Source organism: Calypte anna, chromosome 2 (assembly GCF_003957555.1).
Source record: "Calypte anna isolate BGI_N300 chromosome 2, bCalAnn1_v1.p, whole genome shotgun sequence".
In the NCBI taxonomy this organism is placed as follows: domain Eukaryota; kingdom Metazoa; phylum Chordata; class Aves; order Apodiformes; family Trochilidae; genus Calypte; species Calypte anna.
Genome location: NC_044245.1, coordinates 143483293 through 143509177, shown reverse-complemented (window position 1 = coordinate 143509177; position 25885 = coordinate 143483293). Strand labels below are relative to the sequence as shown.

The window sequence follows — 25885 nt, the reverse complement described above, 5'->3', positions numbered from 1 at the left end:
CTGCATTTGCATTTCTGAAGTTAAACAGACTCCTGCAAAACTTTCTCTTGTATAGAGAAATATCAAAATATAAACTGGTTCTTATAAAATATCATATGGAAATCAAAGTCCTCTTTTAATGGTTCTAGGAGGAAAAAAGCAGTTTTGAAGTGTGGTGTGGGGATGCTTTATAATTTTGGCAAAAGGCAACTCCTTTCTTTTAGGCTGTCAGCAATGCCTTAACTGGGGTCTCTGGAATGGGTTTATGGGGACCACCTGGGCAGGAGCCACAGCTGTGGACCCAGACCATAAGGCTTTGCTCCAAGATCTCATCTCTATGTGAAAAACATCCTCTGATGTTATTCTGATGTCTGCACTGATGTGAGGTACCCATAGAAATACAGTGCATGAGATACTGAGAGCTTCTTCAGGGAGAAGTTTCCTAGTTTCATCTTCATTTTCTGCTTCATGAGTACACACTGAAATCTCCTTCAATGCTGCTGTTCTAGTATTCTTCTTTGGTTTTTCCACCATTTTTAGTTGTGCTTTTCCTCTCATCGGTCCCATTTCTACTACTGCTCCTTGCTAAAGATGATTTTCATGTTTCTCACCACTCCCCTTCTGCTGTTTTGTTCTCTGTGTGCCAAGGTTGGAGTGAACCAGGAAGCTGGGAGACCTAGGGACTTTTCAACTTTGGATCAGAGGGCAAGTGTGTGGTGGAGGAAGGACACATCTGTGGCTGAGATCCTGCAGTCAGTCCCCATCTTGTCCCAGCTCTCTGCTCCAGTCTTCCCAACTGTAAATGTAAATGAGCCTCCAGGAAACTATAGTTTCAGCCTATAAAATGCATGGAGACTCCAGTGAAGAGACTCCAGCTTTGCTTTTTTGACCAATAGCTTGAATTTGAATCAGGAAAGTTAAAACCTTGAACCGCATGGGCAGAAGAGCTTTAGAGATGGGGTGTTTGTTTACTGATTGACTGTCCATTGGGTAACTCAGTCATCAGAGATGTGCTGCTGCTATGACAAAAATCCCCTATATTTCTGCTTTGGCCAGTGCAATGAAGTTTTCATTGCAGTGCTACAAGGGTGGTGCCTTTGGTATTTTTCCCATGTAGCTGTTAGTGCACTGATCTTTCTAACCAGGCTCGTGGCTCAGTCATTGGGTCTCTTTATCACAGCAAATTTTCTGGGAGCACTAAGGAAGTATGCAAAAAATAGATATACAAAATTAAAGCCACCTTCAGACCAGAAATGATAGTGGAAAAGCCTGTACTGTAGTAGCAGGATGAGTGAAGTAGCAGCAGCAGCACAACTCTGTGATAAAACTGCAGGGATGCTGGAGCACAGCCATCCTGCCAGAGTTGTGTGTGTGGTCTGGGAGGCAACCTAATAAAGCAAACCCATTAAAAATGCAGTGATAACAGACAAATTTTGCCCCAGGCCACCAGATTAGGTTTAGCAGGATTTATATACATAGTTGTGTGCAACATTCAGATGGTTTTGGGCCTCTTCAGGAAGCTGGAAATGTTTCATTCACCTTTAGGATATGTGCGTGGTAAAATATTTGAGGATACTGGAGAACTGGGGTGCATATTACACACTGGAAAATGGGGTGGTTTAATTCTTTTACAAATGGGAATTTCACTCAAGTTACAACAAATAAAAATGATAGAAATTGAGACAACAACTACTTTTTTTTAATGGTCCCATAGACCATGGAAGATTTCATAAAAGCATATTGGTCCTTCAAGTGTTGCTGTGATTTAACATAATGCTCACAATTCAGACAGTTAAATTACACCAACAAGAGTTGGGTGTAAATACTCAGTTAAGGCACTTATTTATGTCCTACCTGGGCTTATGGAACCCTGTAACTCTGGTCTGCAAAATGACCAATTCGTCAAACAGAAAATAAGCCTTGAGCAGATTCAAAAGTAGCCATGAGGCCAAAAGAGCAAAGGAGCAGGAGATGAATGCTGTCTGTTAAAAATATACAAGGTTACTGAAAAAAAAAAAACCCAAGGTGATACAGTAATTTCAGGAGTGGCTGAAACATCTATTAGTAGCAATGAAAAGACCAGATGGGAGGAAGTTGCCTGTCTGCAAGGCCAGGGTCTCCTGTTTATCTTATTGATACAGAGTTAAGCTTAAGTATTGGCAGAGGACAATGCTTTGCCATTGCAATCCATTTGTGGATTTTTTTTGTTTTTAATAGAGAGGTTTGGATAGAAAAGAATTGATATATTGGAATTGTCATCTCAGCTCGTTCACTGTTTACAGAGACCCCAGAGCAGAGCTTATTTCTTCCTCTGCTGCCATCTGAGCCACTTCTGGCAGAGGACAGGGGATCATTTGTTGTCCTTTGTTTCTGCTGGTTTAAAAGGAGGAGACTCGTTACCTGTAAATGCTCTGGGTGCAGATTGCTAAATAAAGCTAAAATTATACCAAATTAAGCCAGAGAGAAGGGATTGGTGTGGTCACTGCCTCTATTATTTCTTGAGGAAAAGCTTCCCCCACCCCGGTTTGCATAGTGGCCCCTTTGTCCCTGTGGCTTAAAATATTCGCGTCCTGTCTGTGGGCACTGTCATCACACTAATTAACAAACAATCCTCAGAAGTTTGCCCCATTTAAAGTTATTGTTTTGGAAAAAGGACAGTTGTCCTGTGGGAACAAGCCTTACCAAGAGTTAGATGTTAGTGCCACTGAAAGCAATCCTTAGATCTTCCTCAGGCAGGTTGTCAGGGGCTCACACATCCAACTTTTCTTCTGGTGTGAGTTCTTAAAGAAGCTGTGCTCAAAATGTCATTTCCCTGATTTATCTTACCACACACAAACTTAGAGTTTCTCTGTATTTTATGAAAAAAAAAGCCTAGGAGAGCTTCATTTTGGAAAATGGCATTTCCTCAAGGTGTAACTCTCTCCCCTGAAGTTGTTCTCCAAGCCACTAAACCACACTGTTGGCACGTCTCTGATTTTGGAAAACAATATTATGGGGCTGGCTCATGTCTACCAGTAAAATTTTTATGCCTTTACTGTCTTGCCTGGAAATTTACTGGCTCTCATGCAAACACAGAAGATACTGGTGGCTGTCCTTTGTGAGAAACTTTCCACAGAGGTGGAACAGGAGCCCCTGTGGTAACTTTCTGTTCTTCCTGTGGGAGTTTCAGGCTTGGCAGAGGTGCACGCATGCCATCCATGCCTGTGGGTCAAGTTGAGGGGAAAGCCAGGCAAGACTTGCACCTTTTGAAAAGCATCTAAGCATCTCCTTCATATTCCTTCACCTCTACAAAAGGAACCATTCTGAATTTGTCAAAGCCCCCCCCCCCTGTGTTTTGTTGTTTTTTTTACTTTTGTATCTGATCAGCTTTCATTTGACAGGCCTTAGAGATGGAAATTCTGTTATTAGGGCACTGACACTTTTCTGAATATTAAAAGTCCTCTTGCTTTTATAGCTGTCAGAATCAATCTTTCAGCTCTCCCCTTCCAGCTGCCATGCTCTCTTCTGAGCTGATTGCTACTTCTGTGCAAGTTGGTAACAGCATTGGTTTGGCTGGCACCAACAGCTTCGACTGTCAAGGAAATTAAGGTGTTTCTGCATCTTGGGCCAAGTGCTTTTGTTTTTTTTTTTTTAATCTTCTCTTCTATCAGTAACAAATCCATTGTGATGGTTTCACATTTATCCAAGAGAGAATAGGGTCTTTCACAGTAACCTTGAGTATAGACTTGTAGTATCTAATGAGCTCATTAGGGCTTGATCTGCTTATTACCTGGAGACTGTTGAAGGCAAGACCAAAATACCTCCTGGGGACTGAGTGGGCAGCATGCTTGCCTCTGAGTCAGCACAGGGATGTTGCTCAGCATGTGTGAAGCTGTCACCTGCTTAATGAGACTTACAAACTTTGTGACTTCTCATAATCTTTACAACACGTGGTGCTTATGTGAACAGGCTTATTGATGGTGGTTTCCTTACCCAAAGCCAACAGGATTCTTTAAACTTTATAGCAGGATACTTTCCCTAGAGCCATCAGTCATCTCTGTCAAAGAGTCCAGCTGAAGGTAAGTAAAGACAAGATTTTATCTCTTACAGAGCTACCCTGCCCTTCTCAAAGGAAATTCTTTCATAGGAGTGGCATCCCTGAACTGTCCACTTATAGGTCCTATTGAATTTCAACTTCCTGTCCAAAGCTCAGATTGTTATCAGACATTTTTCTTCCTCAAAGGAGACTGGTTAAGAGATCCCTGTCAGCAGTATATGATGAGGGATTTCGAGCCTGATAGGTAATTGTATAGGCTTACAGCCAGAACTTTCAGAGTTACCTGGGTGTTGTCAGAGTGCAAATCGAGGTGAGTTTGGTTTTTTTTTCAGGAGATAGAGAAAAAATGAATTAGCTGGCATCTAGAATCAAAGGTGTCATTCAGTCTGCTCAGTAGACTATTTTTGGAGGCATAAACAATGTAAGCATCATGACAGAGAGACTAAATTGCTCCACATGAAAAGAGACTGGCATTTGTGCAGGCTCATGCTATCCTCAGCAGGTAACTTCATGTTTCCCCATCACTTGCAAAATTTGTATCTTGAAATGAAAAGGATGGGGGCTTCCATGTTAGTCTCTTTCACCAGGATAATCTAGATGCATAGTCAAAGGGGTGTGTTAACAGGGATGCACCACACACACTATGAATGGCAGAAGTTAGATCCTTTTGGTGTAGTTGCACAGTGATGCAAACTTTCATCAAAGTAGTTGCTTGGTTTTGATTTCACTTAAACAAGGTGAAGTACTCACTGGAGTGCTGGTCTTTTTACTGCCTGATCTTTCAAAGGAGATGGTGGCAGGGGAAGGACACAAGTGACCTTCAGATGACATTGCCTGCATTCATAGCAGTGCTGGGTTTCCTGGTGAGATGCTTCCTAAGGATGTTACGTGCATCCAGCAAAGGCTCTGCTTATGTTTTCCTTTGATACAGACCCAGCACCAGAGACAGATGCTGTAAATCAGAGTAATTTAATGTCCTGTTTTCTTTGTGAACAGGGTTGTTCTAGTTCATTCCATGGTCCTGGGTCTTTAAATGCAACTTTGCTATGACTATGTCATTTGGAAGGGGTTTGTTTGCTTGGTTTGGTTTTTTAATCGCAAGGCCTATTTTATAACTTTATTGGCAAAAGTATTTTGCAATGGCAAATATCTTCTGTTGGGTGTTATCAGCAGCACTTCTGCTCCTCAGCTCAGAGTGTTTCAGACAGAATGGGAGAGGGGCATGCTGAAGGAGAATTGCTTTGTATTTAGCAGAATTAGAATAAGCTCAGCAAGCACATGGTTTGTGCTTAATTCCAAGAGCCTGAATCTGATCTTGCTCCTACTAATCCCTAAAGGGATTATTCCTGATTAACACCATGCTGAATGAAATCAGAATCTGGCCCTGGAAGCCTATTGGTACTTCAGACATTGTCTCAAGGCAGCTGACCTGCAAATACAGAAAAGAAACCCAGCTTCCTTCAGGTTTGTTGTTTAAATTTGCCAGACTAAGTGGACTATAGCTTGTTTAGAAGAGTTTATTTTAAACTAAACACTCTTTATGCAGGAAACTGTATTGCCAAAACTCAGTCTAGAATCCAGTTACCTCTACTGGACTAATAAGAGATGGTAATCAGAGGACCCTCTTTGGTACAATACAGTGCTCTTTTGCATATTACCTTTCATCTGAGGATATTAAATAACTGCTTTATCGCATCTGTGGAAGCTGTTCAGCCTGACAAGACTCTCTAATGACCTGCAGTAACTCTAGTTGCTGGCAGTGAAGTAAAAATAAGCTAGTACACCAGGTCTCCAGTCATGAGTGGCATCTGTAAGAAAAGGTCTGCAACCTAGAATGGGGTGAAGCTGTTAGCTGAAAATACTGAGGTTTCTGAAATAAAGGCTATGGCATACTTATCTGCTGTGAAGAAAATTGATCCTTATTAGCACAAGTTGAGTTAGTGTTTAGTGGGACAAGTACTAAAGGCAAACGTACAATTTCAGAGTGGGAAAGCACTGGTTGTGTTCAGATCATGGCAGCCAAATTGTTTACATCCCCAAACTGACATATGTCTTGCTTGCACTTTGATTTATTTACCTGCTCATTTTAAGGCTGTTTTCATATCATACTTGACTCTATGGCAACAAAAGGAAAACAGAATACACCTTTTCATAGGGCTGCTCTAAAGGAAGCTGCTGTGTTATCATATACCTATATGCATAGCTATATAGCATATTTTCAAATGAACTGGTCACATTGGTCATTACTGCAAAGCATCATCTTTGTGGAGTGGCACTTGCAGTGTTTGTACTTTCTAAATGCAGCCATGTAATACTGGGGAGTGAGAGGGGTGGTCTCCTACCATGGCCCTCCTTATTCTCCTCAAAAATTTTATTCCTGAATTCTATTGCTACCCTTGATTTCCCCATAACTGTCTCTGCTATGAGTATTTGAGATGCTCCAAGCTTTAAGCTACAGTAGTGCTATGTAGTGATCAGGGTTGTTAATATTTATAAAGACTAAAAGCATGGGGGACATGAGTGACTGAAACTAATGTCTTAATTGCTATCTTTGAGAAGAGATGGTAAATGGCTGTTGCAGCAGACTTGCAGGCTGTATTCTTAAAGGGAAATGACATGACATGTATAAGGCTGCTTAGAGGACCACAGAGGGTCCCCTGTTTAGGGTCCACAGGATACCTGCAACCTGTAATTCACCCAGCATAGTGAAAGAACATTGAATTCTGGCATACTTGTCAAAAAGGTTCAGTATGGGAAGATTTTGCTCACACTGGTTCAGTTAACTCATACAAACAACTGCTCTGGCTGAAAAAATGGCTATGATGTTAAATATATTGAACCAAATTTGATATGTACAGCCATTTGACTGGAGAATCCCCTTAATTTTCATTACAATGAGTAAGGAAGTCTGCTACTTCATCAGAGGCATAGTTTAGCTTTATTACTAGTTGCTTCAAGTTGTTAGCCATGACTAATGTAAGCCCTGCCTGCCTATCAGTAGAAGCTGTATTCCTGGAGAAGACTTCCTTGATTCAAACTGTAATAGCTGGTGAGTGATGCTCTGAGGAGTTTGCATATAGAATAAAACCCCCATACAGCTTTGTGCCTATAGTTTGTATAAAGAACACAGAAAACTGTATAGTGAGCTCTCTGTATTTTTCTGTTTTCCACAAAATACACATCATCATCATCATCATCTTCCTCTCAGGTCTATGCACCTCTTTTTCTATAGTAGTGGCACAGCAACATAAGCAAATATGTGGTTTAGCTGGGGGAATGAAACCTCCTGGTTAACCTCCACATTGCTCAGCAAAGCTCTGTCCTCCTGTGTCCTCTCCTCTGTGGAAAAGTGGGCATCTTCCTGGGTCTGCTCCATCAAAAAGGAGTGATGCGGGAGCTACCTTTGGAGCTTTTTCCATTTGATTGAATCAAATTGCTCTAAAAATTCTCTCCATCTGTATCCCCACTGTAGGGTAAGAGATTTTTTTTTTTTCTTTTTTTTCCTCTTAATCTCTGTTTTCAGCTGGTCCCACTAAGGCTATTGCCACAACAGATTTAGAGGCCGAGAAACTTCCAAATACACCATGTGTCAGATGTAAACTACCCTGACTTACCAAACCTGTTGATGTTATTTAGCTGACATTCCTGTAACATAGGAAAAGCTGCATGTTGTTGTCCAAGAAGTTTGTAATTGTCTGCTATTTCTAAAATGGGTCCAAGCATTTGGAAAGACTGAATAGTTTTTAATTGAAAGGATATGATTAGGTGATTAGTTTATGAAATGCCTGTATTCTGTGTTTCACAGACAAAGCCATCTGGAGCTAACCTGTGGTTTAGCTTCTGTAATATGTACCCGTGGCCAAAATGGCCAGCTTTATTACACTGATTAAGATCTTGTGTAATTCAATTAATTTTCACAGGTCTAAATGAACTAAAATGGGAACGTAATGTTGCCCAAAGTTTTAGTTTGATGTTAATTATTAAACCAGGATCATTGATGCATTTTCCAGCATCCTTAATACAACCAGCCACTGCAAATTAGATTCTTGAATTCCTTCCTCTCTGCAGATTATACCAAATTTGCTATGACCAGAATTTCACCCATTTTGCCTGAATGAGCAGTGTGGCTGTCTCAGGTATTCCTTGTATGTGTTGCTCTTAGCATAGTTTTCTTCCTCTGATCTTAGGGGTAGGTTGGCCTCAAAGAAGAATCATAAAATGACTCAGGTTGAAAGACACCTTTAAAGATCATCTAGTTGAACCCCCATGAAATGAGCAGGGACATCTTCAACCACATCAGGGCCTGGTCCAACCTGATCTTGAATGTTTCCAGAAATGGGGTATCTACCACTTCTCTGGGCAACAGTGGAAGCAATACTGTCTCACTACTGGGGGGTACTGGGCAGAAGAGTTCCATCAGAACTCTGTTTTAGTTACAAGGCCCATAGCTTGCATTGCTGAGGTGTTCCTGGGCCGTGCTGTTCTTTGGGACCTGCAGCAATACACTGTGTGGTGCCAGTCTTGTAGCCACTGGAATTAATTACCCTCCAATGAAGATTGATTTGCAATATCACACTAAAATTAATCGTCCCTTTTTCTGAAATGATCATTACACAGTCTTTTTGCTGAAGTCAAATCAATCATGGTAATGTACAATGTTAAAACCCAAATCTGAAGAGCTTCCCTGTATCCAATGCATCAAGGGGTGCAGGAAGGAGGGAGGGTGACTGAAGGAAGTGACTGAAAGTGGCTAAAAGATAAAAATCCTTGAGAAAGCTTTGATCTGAAGCTGGATATCTGTTCACCAAGCAGGGAGTGTGCTTCTAGAAGGGCACAGTCTGCATGTAAGTAGATGTATTCTATTTGATGTGCTGAGATCAAGGTGTCGGAGCCTCTAACTGTTCATCTGGCCATCTTATCTTGCATTTTCCCTCTTAATTTTTCCCTTGTGTTTAAGAATCTGTTTTTTCCTCTTATGTGAAACACTCTTATGCAAAGTCAAACCACCTGCAACTCAAGCAAGCTGTTTGTGACACAACGAGAGCAAAGAAGTGCAAGAGTTTTGACTGCATAAAAATGTATCATTTATTTGTGAGGTTTTTTCTGTGGCTGTTTTTTGTTTTCTCCCCCAAACTGAGCAGTACTTTAATCAAGCATTTGGTGGAGGAAAAAAAGCAAAAACTAAAAAAAAGAGGAACTACTTTGTCCTGTAGATTGTTCACAAATCCTTGAAGCAAATACTCTAAACAGATTAAAGCCCTTACTGTTTCCTGTGTCATGGCAAAGCAAATAATGAGCAGGACTTGAAAAGATCTGGTATCTCCTTGTTTGAAGTCCCAGTCCCTCTTAGAACATCAAACCACCATGCCAGCACTTTCTCATGGTATCATATGACTGAATTCCATAGCATATTCTCCCTCAAATTAATGTTGCTAATGATTGTGTCAATGAAACTTAAAATGTAAGCATGAGTTTAAAATCTCAGCTTCAGTACTTGAACTTAAACAGGTCTGTACGGGAAGAGTCTGGGAAGGAGAGCAACATTTTAAACCTGTCAGGCTTTCCAGTTTTTCTTGCAATTTCTCCAAAGCCACACAGACCTCAGCAGACCAGGAATAAATTGCAGGACTCAGGTTCTTGCTGTGAGCATGGACAAGTGGTGTGCTCTGAATGCTGGCTGGGGATGAAGCCAGCAGTTTCTCTTTCTCTCTCTCTGTCTCACAGCAAGAGGTGAGTCACTTGGGTAATTCCTTTTTGAAAAAGCAAAACTGGATTCATGCTTCAAGTAGTCTCAGACAGCCAAGGAGGAATAAAGATTCAGGTTAAACCCTTGTGTTTTGTGTCATTACCTTCTCAATCCTTTTTCCCCTGTGGTGACAATGTGTGAGTAGATAACAATAGGATGGGGAACTATGCCATGTATGTGGAAATAATAAAAACTAGCAAGGTCTATGATGTGAGGTCCCAAAGCCCAACGAGAAATATGGGAGCCTTCTTGCCTTCTCATGTACAGGAAAGAAAAAGAGGCAGGTTTATGTGGAGTGTATGAGCAAGCTGAGCACAGTACCAAGGTACCTTTTGGAGCAGGTGAGGAGATATATGGATACACAGTTATATGTTGACCTATCCTTGATCAAGCAAAAACTCTTCTGGCTGACTGAAGTTTGTTATTTATGAAATAGCCAAATAATGTAACACATTCTGCTGATGCAAACCTGAATCACAAGCCTCCCAGCTGTGCTACCCAACAACATCTGGTAACACTTGGCTTCTGCCTGTAGTGCTCCTACAACCACTGCTTGGAAAAGATAGGTTTCAGTGACAGTATTGATCTGAGCTTATTCTTAACTACTGTATAATCACATCTGAGCACCGATGACCTACAATTTCAGGGAAACAAGATAACATTGACTCTGTCTTTGTTCCAACAAAAGTCTGTGATATGATCTGATTACAGCCTTTGCAGGGGTCCAGTTTGTTAGGGATTAAGTAGAGACTCTACTTATAAAGTGAGCAAAAGGGGATATGGTTTGGATAGGGCACTAGACTGCAGGCAGGATTTAATTTCTATCTCTGCTGTAGAAGAGCTGGGAACTCCACTTTGTTGTGGTTTACCAGCTCCATACTGTAACTGCTACTTTACACCTCATTCAGAGCGTGCCTGGTTTTAATTAACATTTCTTTTCTATCCCTTTTTCAAATGTGTTATCACACTAAAATTTTTTTGTGACAGAGCTGGATGGGTACACATGGTGTACTGAAGTATTGGCAATCCTTAGACATCTACTATTGAGCTGAAATGTAGATGGCCTGTTCCATGGGGAAGTCACTGATGCCAGAATTTAAAGTAATGAAGACATATGATGAACCTTTGAAGTTGCAGTAGAAGGAGACTCCAGTAGCACAAATAACACTCTGGACTCTTTTTTTTCTCACTAAGGGTTTGCTATAATCCTTGTTGTACCAACATGACCAATGAGATGTTAAAATGTGCCACAGTAATAATCCTTGTGACTCCACTGTTGTGGATGAGGATAGGAGAGTTTAATGCTTACTTGATCCTAAATATACCTATTTAGAAAAGAAAAGTGTGCTTCCTTTTGCTGGACTGGTAGGTCTTTTGTAGTACCCGAGCTCTCAATATCTAAGAGTCTTAGTTGAATGGTTATGGGTTTGTAAGCTACAGCCTTGTAGCTCTTAATATACTCAAATAGAAGAATGAATGTGGCTTTTATTTTTTAACAATTTGCCCAGAGTTGGTGGAATCCCCATCCCTGGAAGCTTTTAAGCCCAGGCTGCACTGGGCTGTGAGCAGCCTGATCTAGTGGGAGGTGTCCCTGCCCATGTCAGAGGAGTTGGAATGAGATGATCTTTAAGGTCCCTTCCAACCCTGAAAATTCTATGATTCTGTGATTTACTGTGAGGGTGGTGAGACACTTGTACAGGTTGCCCAGAAATTGTGGATGCCCCATCCCTTGAGGTGCTCAAGGCTAGGTTGGAATGGGCTTTGAGCAACCTGGTTTAGTGGGAGGTGTCCCTGCCCATGGCAGGGGGGTTGGAAAAGGATGATCTTTAAGGTCCTTTCCAACCAAACCATTCTACATTTAATATCTCTTGCTATATAGTGGACAGAGTTCCAAGTGACAGTGTGTGGTTGGCAGTGTGATGAGAGTGTCCCTCAGCAAGGTTTAGTGACCCTGCTTGGTGGAACATCATTGGAGAGCACATCAAAGCAATGTGCTGCTGGCTGCCTGACCATTAATGCAGAAATGAAATCCAGTCATGGTGACCCTTAAGCAGTGAAGAGTGCATGAGTACAAGAATGGATCAGTCCAGGTGCACTGTAGTGTCCCATGGGATTGCAGTTAGTAGAGCTGCCAGGCCCAAAGTAGCTGCAAAGATGTCAGCTTTTCAAGCAAAAAACCTTGGTGGGCTGAGGAATTACTACTGCTCAGACAAGTCTGTAACCTAAGGTGCTGTATGGACTGCAATTACTCCTGTATCTGCTCAGAGATATAACTCTCATACTTCACTTGATATGCAGTGATGGAGAGTGGAGGGAACCACTGTTAGATCACTTGCCTTTTGAAAGCAGGGCAGTGCTATTTCTGTCTCCTTTTGGTCACAGCTGTAGATATGATGTGATCTAAAATCCTCTGAGACATTGAAACACTTGGAGGCAAGGAAAGGTGTTGCTAAAGAGCACACAATGTAACTGGAAAGTGATGGTAGGAAGCCCGAATAGTGCTGAAGGCACTGTCTTCTTAATTAATGAATTTTAACATTTAAGGAACAATGTTTTTTTAAAAGGTAACTATATTGTGGGCATTTCTGTCTCCCATCCAGAAAAACAACAGATCCATCCAGAAAAACAAGAAAGAAACAAATTTCTATCATGTGCTATTTTATTACAATTTAGTAGGCTGGCTTTTTTGTTTTGTTTTGGGGTTTGTTTTTTTTTTAATTTTAAATGTTGATAGCTTTTAAATCAAATTCAGTGGCATTGCAGTGCTAAGTCTGCTTTACAGTGATGTCTTCCCTATGTCTTCTGAACCTTTCCTGAGAACCTATTTTCACACAGTCCCTTCCTTGCACAACTCTCCACCTATTTGCAGCCTTGCTGTGAGATGGCTCTGCTGCTCTGGCTGATGCTTCTTAATACCAGACCTCAGGTTGTGACCCCTTCCCAGCACAAAGCACTTGTCTGGTAGTTCTGCTTTTGCACTGACATATTCCAATTAATTGTTTTCCACCTATTTTCCCCCTTGACCTGCTGCTGCTGCCCATGCTGAACCCGTGTCCCAATACACATCCCATGCTACCCAGAAATCTCATGCACAGGAAGCATCTGGCTGTTCCCTTGCTGCATACGGCATTCTTTCAGCGGATTATCTCTGTTTCATTCTGCTCTGCTTTGGCACAAAGCCCTGAAAAAGTCATTTGACTAACCCCAAGCTCTCTGCAGACCCAGATCACTCATCTCTCACCGCTCTTGAGACGCAAGTGATTCCCCTTCTGCCCACCTGCTTGGAGCTGGCTGCCCTGGGGAAGTGGGCATGTACCAGGTTTGCTTTTACCTCTTCTCATTGCTATATATGGTTCCTATCACCCAGAAGAGGAACTGCAATTTCCTAGGAGAAGGTGAATCAAAATATTCTCAGCTTCAGGAAGTGACTTTTGGGATTGAGATGGGATTTTTAAGCATCTGCTTCAAGTATTCACATTGTGTGGGGTGGCTTTGTCCCAGGGTTCTGCAGTTGTATGTTTTCCACTGGGAGAAAAGGGAAGTTAGCTTTGGTTTTGCAGGTGTAAGAGAAAACAAATGTCTGTGGCTTTCTTCTGTCTTTACACTGGTTTTGGGTTTGATGGGTTTTTTTTGTTTGTTTGGGATTTTTTTTTTGTGTCTGGCACAACTTCTCTGCACAGGCTTGGCAGGTGCTCCACGCTCTCTGCTTTCTTTTGTTGAGTCAACAATAAATCCAGCCAGAGGAGAACAGTTTAATGTTCTCTAGTAATCATCTAGCCAAAATCCTGGCTAAAATCTCCTCGTTGCTCCAGCCAGTGGAGCTCCTGGGTTTCCTTCTTTTTGTCCCAAAAGGGACAACATTTCTGTGTGTGTGGTGCATATGGGAGGGTCTGGTTATGCCTTGTTATGTGTTCAAGACCAGGCTGGATGGGGTTTGGAGCAACCTACTCTAGTGGGAAGTGTCCATACCCATGTTAGGGGTGATGGAACTAGATGATTTTTAAGGTCCCTTCCAACTCAAAACCATTCTGTAGTTTTATGATTGGATACTAGGAGTAGGGCAGGTGATGTTGGTACAGCAAGGAGAGGCCAGGACCTCTGTGATTCCCACATTGCTGCTGAAGTATGTGCCTAACACGGCCTCTTTAGAAAAATCAGAGGAGCTTTCAATTGCAATGTGACACCTTTTCCCAGAGTCAAAATATTTTACTTGGTTCCAGAGAAACTGGCTTGACTTTGACACTGGAGCTCTAGGTTTTAGTCTTGTAGGTTAGTGCTCTGTTGATAATATTAATAATGTTGTCATGGTTATCTTAATGGTGTTTCAACAAAATGCCCTCTTTCTGGGCTGGGCAGGAATATGGGAATCTTTTCCTTCATATGTTAAGTTGTTTTTTAACTTTCCTATCAGCAGTAGAAGCTTTGAGGTGTGATTGCCAATGCTGAGACCAGAAGGTCTGTTCAAAGAATTCAAAACTTCCTGATTCCTGAGGCCTGACAAAAGATAATAAATGGTTGGGGCTGCTGACATTCACCAAACCTCTCAAAATTCGCTTGCAAGGAACAAAAGCCTGTGAGAGACATACTTATTTGTTACTGTGTATGCTCATACATTAGAAAGCTTAATGTCTGCTTGAAACCTGGGTGACAGGGACTCCATTTACACTGTGTCTGGCTCTTAATCATTATGATAATTCCTTATACATCTTCTCTAAAAGGTAGATTAAGTCCAAGCATGACAAAACCTCCTATTGGGATACTGCTGAGATCTGCCCAATATAACCAGCGTTGGCTTTATATTAATTTTTTTGAAGCAAACTCCTTATTTACCTATTACCATGCCATGCAATTACTTAGGCATTCTTTTTCTCCTCAACGATGAAATAAGCCCTGAAGTCCTATCAGCGGAGTCACTGGGATACCTGCAAACGAGGTCTCTCAGCTTAGCAGAGGTTTTCTAATCATTGCTGATGTGGTGCTCTGTAAGCAGCAATCATTTGCAAGATGTTGTGTGGCTGCTGGCAGTTTCCAGCCTGGCTGTAAAGCACACTGGGGACTGTGCTGGGCTCAGGGTTAGGGAAATCCTCAAGCAAGTGATAACCCTGCTGTCAGCACGGGCGGCCGTAAGCAGAGCAGACATCCTGACGGAGGCCAAGCAGTGATGTTCAGTTCCCAGAGCACTCTTTTCAAACTGCAAGAATTTATTTTCCCCACTTGGGGCCCCTGGGCTTGACTTTCAAAACAAAAACCACGTTCTGAGCTTTTTGTTCCTGTGGGAAATCAGCTGCCTTACTCCTGCTGAAGCTCTCCTAGTGCTGCTAAGGTGTAAAAAAGAAATCGGGTTTTGGCTTACTCCTGAAATTTAATTTGCCAGCTCGGCTCTTTTGGTGGGCCCTGCATTCCCCATATGGGCTGTGCCTGTGCAGGGAAGATCCCACAGCATTAGGACAGGCTGCCAAATGCAGATCTGCTCCTCTGGTGCAGCTGCTCTTGCTGCCGGCAGCTGTTTCAGTTCACTTTGTGTGAGGTGTCTCTCTTCCAAGTGAGTAAACCACAGATTTACTTCCCACATGATTACCAACTTTTATGGAAAGCTTATGGCTCCCTACAAGGTCTCGTCCTCCATTCCCACTGTGCTGCTGCTTGTCTGAAGGCAAATTAAACAGATCTATTCCTATCTGGCTGAAGCCATCGAGTTACTTAAACAGATTGACCTGACTTAGGCTTATCAGTTTCTTTAATGAGGTATCCTATGCAACTTCTGCTTGGCTTTTTGCCATCTTTCTCATTAAAAAAGGTCATTTTGGGATCTCTTTGTTCCAGGTGGAGGTATTGCCAGCTAGTTGGCTGGATATATGCCTGACCCTTACTCCCTAATAATGCTTTAATTTTAATTTTTTAATCGAGCAAAGGCACTGAGAAATGATCTTGCTTATAAATGTATGATTTGGAGAGCATTTTAACTTTATCCAAAGAGCAACAGTGGAGATGAATCTTCTTACCTCTGCCTCCATTGAAATAATCCTGCAAAACAAAAAGTGTTTCAAGATTAAGATGCTGTTTATTGCAGCCTGGGTGAGATGCCTGCTTGCAATAACTTTTTAAAATGACAAGTGACAGATCCTACCCAGGCTGGAGGATAATCACCTCCTTCTGGAATTTCTGTAGGAAGTCAAGTCTTTAGGATCAAATGATGGGTATCTGTGAAGGGCTAACCTGAATATAGGAAAAAAAATCATTATCGATGCATGGAGAAACTGGTATGTTTTCTGAGATGAGTATGCACCAAAAATGGCTGAAATAATCTAGATTTGCTCTGATAAAACTGCACTCTGCCCTGGAGCATCTGTCCATCATGGCCCCATCTTTCTTGATTCTCATGATCCATCTCCTCCAGCCAATTTAATAGTAGCCTAATTTTAGGGGGTTGTAGTTGTGCAGATGCCCCCCTGTCACTGAGCCACATTGCAAAGTGGACACCAACGCCCACTGCTCTTTCTTTAGTTACAGAGGAGGTGGGCCCAAAATTATTCTTTTTACTGCAGATGCAGTGAGCCGAGACGGTCCTGTACTTTCTGGCCTTGCTTGCTGGAGCAGAGAGTTTAAAAGGTTGGATACATTCTAGTCCTAGTGCAGGCACAGTGATTTAGGGGTGATTGGACACTCCCTAACTGCACCTGGAGCTCTGTTGCTTGCAAAACACACGTGGGATCCCTCCTGCTTGGATCCTGGGCCCACCAAAAGTTGCCAGAGAAGACCTAATTTAAATCATTGTCACCATGGAAAATACTGACCTAAGTCAATCAGTTAAGACCCTATGAATATTGGTCCTAAGACAAGAGGTCCTTAGATCTCTCTGGGTATGCATCAAGTGAGCCTGTATCTCATGTAGCTCATGAAGGAAGTTGGTTTGTTTGATTGAACACAGTAACCAGCCAGTTCTTAAAGACAGGGGACAAAGCAAATTATGTTGAAGTCATTATGATTTTATTCAATGAATTAAATGGGGGTATATTTCAACTTCTTTTGTGAAATTAGGTTCTAAAATTTACCATCTATGGGTTAACTTCTGTATCTGTGTGTATGTTTGTGCATGCATACACACACAGTTTTGTTCAGAAACTTTGTTAGACCTTTTATTGAACCTCTGTGTTGATTAGAATAAGGTAATTAAGCTGCTAGAAAATAATCATACTGTCTGATTTTGAGATTTGTTTTAATAGTGTCGATCAACCTTTAATTTAGGGCTATTTCAAATCATTCCAGACCCATAATTATGTGCTAAAGTACTACACTGAAATCCCTATGCTTAAACCCTTTGCTATAAACTGTTGACCAAGTCTGGGACTAGGAGTGAATTCAGCCACACCTAGGCTCCTCTTTGAGAAGGGTGGAGTTTCCTTGTTCTTTTCCCTGATTCCTGTGAAGATCACCCCAACCTGTTCCTTACTCTCCCCTCTCCCTGTACAAACCATTTCCCCTGATCCCTGTGTAAGTCATTCCAATCCAGTTCCAACCCCTACATATTCCCTCCACATATAAAATAACAGAGTGAACCTTGCCATTGAATTCTGTTGTTGTGCTTTGAAAAATCCATATTAAAATCACCTTTTTCTGATATCTTTCTCTGTGATTCTTTAAGCAACCTTAAAACCTTCCACTTTAATCTTTGACAGGGGTTGTTTTGTTTTTTCCTTCAGCCACTGCATCATTTATGTACTGCACATCAGCCAGGGCCAGATCTGCCACAGGACCTCTATGTGCGTGCAGTCATGTCTTTTTGAAGCCTTTGTCAAGGCTGTAAGGTGCTCCAGATCCTTCACCTTGAGCCTTCAACTAAAAATGCCACCCAAGCTCTTCCTCCCCCCAAATAAATGACTCAATAAGCATTACTCACTGTTTTCTTTCAGAGCATGGATTATTAATCTTGCAGGTGAGATCCTCAGCAGAGTGGGGAGTGAGGACATCTCTGTCTCCTTCTCAAAAGAAATCATGCTTGTGAGATGACTTTTCTTCAAAAGCCCATCTTGTCCATGTGTGTTGGGCACAAGATTTATAATGTGTGGACCCCAGAATAGTACTGGCAGAGGAATGTCCAATATTTGGGTGCCTGTTGTGCACAGCCGTGAGAAAAATGGCAAATACTCCTGCCAAGATGCAACATACTGGGACATTACCCCAGGTACCTCTGGGAACATTACTACTACTACTACTACTACTATTCTTCTTTGAACCTTGCTACTACTATTGCTACTATTCTGCATTGTCATCAATCATAATAATAGTTTTTTCTCTTAAGACAAAGTCCCTGCAGATTTTAGGTGCCATTGTAGGAAGAAGGCTGCTAGTCAGAAGGGGTTAAATGTGGAATTTTGCAATCAGGCATCCTTTTAGTCTCTTCTTGTTGTCTCTCTGATGTTTCCTGAAGCAAAGTCTATCAGAGCTGACCAGGCTTAACAGATACATTTTGCATCTTTGCTGCATATATACAGTAAGTAGGGGCAAATTACCAGCTCCAGTGAAGTGTCAGTTTGCTTTTTTATCCTGGTTGAAATAAAACCAATTTAATACAAAACTGCTGCAGAAGAGAAGCCTTCTGCTTTGGTGAATACATCAGCTCTGCTTCTGTTTCAGACACCCAGTTTAGGCGCTAACATTTTCATCTTAAATGCGTGGTTAGAAGAGCATGGCAGGGAAACCCAAGATACGTTTGCATAATAGATGCCTTCTATATAGAGACACATTTTAATCCCAGACAGAGAGAGGAACGTTCTGTGTGTGGCTCTTGGCCTAGGGAATAGAGCCGGATGCAGGGACATGGAAGCAATCCCCCAGTACCTGCAGTAACACCACTCTCCACATCCCAGCAGTGCTCTCCAACCTCGGTGCGTAGCAGAGATTGTTCTGGGATATCACAGCATTTGTCACTGTTGAATTTTTATAGACCTGATTCAGCAGATCATTTACATCTGCATTATTTAAGTGAGTGGGAAACCCACTCTGTCTTTATAAAGTTAGATGTGAGCCTAAGTGTCTTGCTGAGCTGGGATTAATTTAGAGACAATAAATAACTCCTTCCTGGCTTGGAAAGCAGGCTGGGACCAGCATTCCTAACCTGATTAGATTTAAGATGTTTCAGTTCTGAGTGCATAGTTTGAGATACTTCAGCACACAAGTTTATCACAAAATACAAGCACCCATGAGAAAAGCAGAGCCTTAACTGTACAGAACCACATTCAACCATCCAAACACTTATTTACTCAGTGTTTTCCAAAGTGTGCAGTTGGATAATGTTGGATCTGTTGGATAATGTTGGATCCAAACTGTTGGATAATGAATAAAAAGCTGTCCAGAGGGCCATATATATTGGATTTCCAGACAGTATTATTGCGTTGTGGCCAAAATGACCACAGACAGACATGTTCTGACTCAAGTACTTGGGTAGCAGCCTACAGTAGTTGTTGGGAGAAGGTGTTTCTTGTGTCTTTGTGCATGCCCAGTGATCCTGGCCCCATGTCCTTGTGCTGGGCTCTGCTAAATCACTCATTAAAATCAAGGAGGTTTTTGAGTGAATAAGGAGTGCAGACTCTATTGCTGCAGATTTTATTTCCTTCCATTCATTTTCCTTTGATTATCAGTACAACGCCTTATTTTTGCACAGCATAATATTTTATTAAAGGCACATTTGTAGCTAATAGCATTTATGAAGAGGCAGCTTTGACTGAAACTGCATTGAATGTCACTTAAATAATGAATAGGAATGCCATATATTCATTAAAATTTGAACAACGATAACTGTATGTCTAATAGAGATCCCTTTTGATGCGTATGGCCAGCAGCCATTAAAATATAGTGGGAATTCTTGTTTGCAGGCTCACAGTGGCTGATAATAACACTCTTGAAAAGTATTTGTAGCTCAAGACACTGAATTTACAATAGGGATTCATCGCAGCTAACAGCAGCTCTGAAGATTAAAATTTTACCATCATTCAGCACTACTGTTTCTTGTTTTATTTTCTTTTTCAAGTCTGATGTGTAAAGAAAGGATTTTACTTCCCTGTCAGTCTGCAGAGTTAGTTTTCTGCTGTTTCCTATGAGGAGCTATCTATGTTAAAAATACTATCCAGTATCCCCAGCTGCTGCAAACTGGTTCCAGCATCCCAGTGGGAGAGGTGGAGACTGGTCAGATGAAGGGCTGCACTTGTGGCTTTTTCTGCCTCTCTTCCTTTCACAGCAAACCAAGCATAGAAAGAAGAAAAGACAGCATGTAGCTAACACTGGGATGTTGTTTCAAGTGATTTGGCACCTGACTTCCAACCACTGTGACTAACATAATCTTTAATATAAATAAAGCTGTCCAAAAGCCATTTAAAACATGGCAATACTTCTCCTGAAGACAAGGCAGTGTTTAGCACCTGCCCTGAAGACAAGGCAGTGTTTATCACCCTGTCCTGGATGCATTCTCTGCACAGAGCATATATAGTCACTTGTAACACTCCAGTTTCTTGTGACCCTCTCAACATAGCATTGGTCTAAAGAAAAAAAATTAAGTCAGAGGATTTGTAGAATGTAGAAATGGAAGCGACCTACTGGGTCATGGAGTCCATTCCTGCTAATCTTTCTTCCCAGCCTTTGTATTTCTGGGCTTTCTAATGTTTACAGATGCATTGCTACTGCCACAATTTATCCAGATCAGTAATGGGTGGATATCACTTGGCTCTAACAAGGAGACTCATGTGGCACTTTGAAGTTTGAGAAATATATGGAAAAATTCTGCTCATATCTGCCCCAGAAAGTGACTTTGCTTATCTTACAGTAAATACAAAGTACTTAAAAAAATTATTATCTACAGAGTATTGTAACTCTTTGCTTAGACCTACAAAGCTGACCCAACAGAAGCAGTGCAGTGGCTAAGATGACTGACAGATTTATACTCTTTATTTTGACCTTGAAAAGGTTACGTAATGGAGATTTCATTTCTACCCTTGTCCATTTTGCAGGGCAAGGTTTATCTGAGCAAAAAGTGCTTACTTAACGGCAGTAGAGCACCTTTTGTACCAGGACTCTGAGCTGTATCGCTCAAGTCTGGCCAAATAAAAAATAAGTTGTTCTTCTGAAGATATAGATCTCTGAGAGAATCCTGTAGGGTTGGGTTTTCAACTGGTACAAAGCACTGGAACTGTTCTTAAGGATTTGGGAAACTGTTTGAATTTAGTTTTTCTTCTGTTGTCAAGGATGTAGTCTCTTGATTTCCCTGATTCTTTCCCTCCTGTGTTCAGTTCCGATCTGGCAGCAGGAGCTGGAAGACTCACATCCTTGTGCATTAAACAGGATGCAGCTCCTAATTATTATCTTGATTAAATTTTGTGATTAAGTGGTCTGTAATTGTCTGTAAGCTCAGACTTTCCAAGATATTACTCAGAGCTGTGTTGACTGATGATCATCTGGTCAGGGTTGAGGTGGCACTGCCTTGATTAAATCTTACTTTAAGGGGAAGTGGCACACATCTCTACATGCACTTAAGATCTGTGGAATTTTTGTTAAATTTCTCTTTGCTGAGCAATATATAAAAGTCTATCAGGTGCAAGGCTAGATAGGTAATAAATGTCAAGAAAATATCTATTGAGACCTGTATGTGTTAAATATATTAATGACTCCCTGTTTAATTTCAGAAGACAGAAACCCACCAGATTTCTAATTAATTAATTCCTAATAGTATGTAGGAAAAAACCAGAGAAAAGAAATACACTGTAGTGACAGAAGTTCCCCTTGATGACTAAAGCTACAGCATCCTTAAAGTTAGAAAAGAAGCAATTTTATGTGTCTTTCTGTGTTCTCAGAATAAACCACCCATGTTTTTAAATTTTACTCCTTTAATATGCTATAATATATTGATAAATAATAAAAGTAATAAGGCCATGCTCCTTTCAACAAAGGAAGGGCAGTCTGGTAGTCAAATGTTGTTTTTCAAGCTCTGTGCAACTTGGACTTGAAGACTTGAACATCATCCAGGAATAAGAGTGTGGAGATGAAATCCACTTGGATAAAAAACACAGAACAATGTGACTTGACAGGCTGAGTCCTAAAGGGCAGCAGTGTTGGATCCAATAGTCCCTCTCATTTTGAATAATTGCTGTGCAACACAGAGTCAAACATTTATTGCTGAGTACAGGCACATTTGCTCTCCCTCGTGACCCTCTATAAGCAAATGTGCAATCTGATTTTATTACCAGGAGTGCATTTCACACAAAGTGTTTGCTTCACAGAATTAAACAAACCTGGACAAAGGACAGTCAATACTATTGTTTTGCTTTCTTGCATTTAAATGCTGACTTCTAGACAGCTCAATTGCAAGCCAAGAGCAAGAACAGGTCTTTATAAAGGATTCATAAGGGATTCACGTGGAGAAATTCACCTCTAAAGAAAAGCTCACTAGAGCACCAGAATCAAGGGGTTACTTTTCTGTAGACAAAGCTTTCAGACTAGTGCCTTCATCTAAGCAGATTGTTGCAGTTGATGGCCAATGGGAATTAGGTTGATGGAAGAAATCTTCGCCAAAAAATGTGTTTCCAAACTGGAGTGGACAAGCAGTGGTGAAGCTTTGATTTTGTTGCCAGTGCAGCATTTGAAGAGCGAAACAATATTTGTGGCTGAAAGAGCTTCTGGGAGACATTTGAATGCATGCCATGAGTTTATGAACTGGAAACATCTTTCAGGGCACAGGAAAAGGACATCTCAGAGCAGCACTTGCCTGGGGAAGGGCTGGGAGCAATTTTGTCTTTAGGTACGAGACCAATGAGACTGGGGATCTCTTCGGTGCAATTAAAAGTAAAAGCATCTGGTGCCTGGCTTGTGGTGATGACAGCACAATGCACTTTTGTGGAGGGACATTAAGAGCCACTTGAAGTGCCAACTAGTGCCTTATTTGTTGTGCTAGTGTATTCCTTTTTCTTTCTGCCAGCTTTATTGAGCACAAGAGGGCTAAGGCCTCCCAAGGCACTGAGCTGGAGCTTTGTCATCTTCCTAAAAAAAAAACAACTCTTCTCAGAGATACAGGTGCAGCACAACACCCTAGACTTTAAAATCTTATAAATGTCCATAATCAGAGACAGATGATGTTCCTTCACCCCCAGTGCCCCCATACAGTCACACATACACCATGCTTTGTGCAATGATAAATTTAAGTCAAAGGGGAGTGCTATAAAATATATATTGGATGTGATAAATAGCACTGCCTGGAAGCAAGAGTAAATTCTGAAATGCTTATTTATCATCCCAAGACCAGCTATTGGGCTTTTTATGAGACCTGAACTAAGGAACATAGGCACAGGATGGGAAGCACAGTGGGACTGGCTGCTCAGACAATATCACCAGTCTATCCAGTTATTGAAAGACAGAACAGAACAGCAGAGAGAACCCATCAAAATGCTGCAGGAAGTATTTAGCTGTTGCAGATCTGTTGGTGATGTAGGCATGAAATGTCCTGGGGCTGAAGCTTCTGTGTGTGACCAAGCCCAGTCTGGAGATTCTGGGGGAAGTGTTCTCTGCATGGTCTAGGATCAAGCCTCCTGCTCCAGGAAGCATAACTGGCACAGAGTGCAGCATGGTAGCTATCAAGGGTCATTTTTTGAGAGGCTAATCACAGAGTTAGAGCTACAGGTTTTGTCCTGAGCAAAGAAAGGTGAGATATTGGTCATCTCATCATTCTGAGTGCATGATCTGGCAGAGAAGTCCTCTCTACCAAAATATTCTTTGTAATAATTTGTGAGATGAATAAGCTGCAATCATCTCCCAGCCAAATAAAATGGAAGCTATGGCAAAGCTGGTCAAGGGGACTACAATAAGGGGGCTTTTAAGTCAGGAGGATTTCCTAAATAGAAAAAAAAATAAAATTGTGTAGTCGGTTATTTTTGCGACAAATTTTTGTCAAGTGAGTTTGATCTGAAGAACTCCCTTACTCACTAAAAAGCTCCTGCATCTTGCTAACGCAGTAGTGTGCTGCTGGGACAGGTAGAAGGGCTGTTTTCCAAAAATAAGCAGATCTTATGCAATAAGCTGAGTTATGTTAATAACTGAAAGACGGATGTACTATTTATTATCTGCTTTCAAATCCACATAGGCAGTCGTACTGATGATTGCTGACTTTTTTTTTTTTTTTTTTTTTTTAATTGGCTCATGAAGGAAAATGTGTGAGGAGGGGTAGAACTCAGTACTTATCATTCTACTTTTGACTCTACACTGCAGCTTGATAATTGATGAACGATGGTAGCACGTGTTGCTAGAAGCCTTTCTGTTGGCTTTTGGCTTTGAACCTGGTCTGAGAAGCCACATCAGGAGCCCTTCACAGGACCCTGGTTCTAGCTAGATCAAGTTCCTTCTTGCACGACCTGCTTCTGGAGTTCTCATTGAAATGAATGGAGTTGGAAAGCACCCATCTTCATTCTGATTTGTTTTGGTTGTTTTGTCCTGCTTTGACTGCATATAGGAGGTGTCCTACACATACTGTTTGCTGTTGTAAGCAGAAGCAATCTATGAATCATCCTGAATTTTTTAAAAAGGGACTTGGTATAAAACTGGAGGAAATAATTTTGAAGACTCAGTGGGCTTTATGTGAACTTGGAGCTGGCTCAAAATACACTGGCAAGTCCACAAGTGAAAATATCTGTTTGCTGTCAGCTGATCTATCCTTCCTCCTGCACTCCTGGTTACTCACACTGCCTCTCTTTGGTCACTTCATTGTGATGTCTAAATCAGGAGTCCAGTAAGTGGGAAGGTGAGGCCAGTGGGGTGAGTGAGCCCCTGTGCCATGGTTGCTTAGTGGAGGAATTTAACTTTGAAATTATGAGCACAAATGAAAGTGTAAAATGGAGGCATGTGTCCCAGCACTAGGCTGGAGTCATCCCATGGTTCACAGAGAGCAACCAAGAGCTGATCCATCCCCATTCACCTGCTCTGTCACCCCTGGGGCACTTACATTTCCCTGTAATGTGGTGCAGGACCACCACTACCTGCATAAGGAACCTGCAGGTAATACCACATTAAGCACCAAATTTGCATCTCTGTAACCTCCCTGACCTAAAAGGGTTGATCAAATGTGAGTAGATGTACATGGCTTCCCTGCACCAGGGAAAGGCAGTGTGTAAAATTTGGGCTTGTATGCCTACCTGGAGATACATAGTTAGAAAACAAACAAAAATCTCAAGTTGATAATAGGTACCTATGTTGCAGCCAAAAGTACCTTCAACTAGGGTGGGTGACAACAGCTTGGTGTCCCTTAGATGCAGGTGGAGGTGCAGATAACTGATGGCTGGTTCTAGGGCTCAGCTCCTGCTGTCAGAACATCCTGCCTGCTCCTTTGCAGGAGTCACTGGATGGCTTTTTTTCTTTTTTCTTTTTTTTTTTTTTTCTCTTTCTCTCTCCCTGCTTTTAACAGATGTCACTAATGGTCTTCTACCTTTTTTCCTCCCAGTCTTTTTTAGGCTTTCCCTGCCCTTCGTCATGTCACGTGTGATGCCCTGACAACTGACTGTTGACTTCTGTGCCAGCAAACCTTGTTACTTCTGCAGAAACCAATCTATTCCAGAGCTGCCTCCCTCCTAACCCCCTCCTCCTGCTGCAGGCACCAAACCCTCACCCCCCCCCGAGCAGCTGCCCCATCCTCCTCACAGGCACCAGGGATGGGGCTGTGAAGGCATTGGGAACTGCAGTCCCTGCCTCCCTTGCCTGCCAAGCAGCACAGCAATCCAGGCTAACCCAAGGAAGTGGTTCTGCCCCTGTACTCAGCTCTGGTGAGGCCACACCTCGAGTACTGTGTCCAGTTCTGGGCCCCTCAGTTTAAGAAGGATATTGAGGTCCTGGATCAGGTCCAAAGGAGGGCAACCAGGCTGGTGAAGGGACTTGAGCACAGATCCTATAAGGAGAGGCTGAGGGAGCTGGGGGTGTTCAGCCTGGAGAAGAGGAGGCTCAGAGGAGACCTCATCACTCTCTACAACTCCCTGAGAGGAGGTTGTAGCCAGGGGGGCGTTGGTCTCTTTTGCCAGGCAACTCTCAGCAAGACAAGAGGGCATGGTCTTAAGTTGTGCCGGGGGAGGTTTAGGTTGGACATTAGAAAGAATTTCTTTATG

The 25885-nt window shown here is 41.9% G+C and overlaps 1 protein-coding gene across 3 annotated transcripts in view; it reads left to right on the top strand.

The window, feature by feature from the left end:
- The window catches only part of ST3GAL1 (ST3 beta-galactoside alpha-2,3-sialyltransferase 1), a 76101-nt gene that overhangs the window by 7511 nt on the left and 42705 nt on the right, over positions 1 to 25885 (top strand). The window contains exon 2 of one of the 3 annotated variants that reach the window (XM_030446062.1): positions 12981 to 13080. The exons of the other annotated variants lie outside the window; for them this stretch is intronic. The gene's annotated coding sequence lies outside the window, so the exon portion shown is untranslated. The remainder of the gene's footprint in view (positions 1 to 12980; positions 13081 to 25885) is intronic. 3 annotated transcript variants of the gene reach the window in all.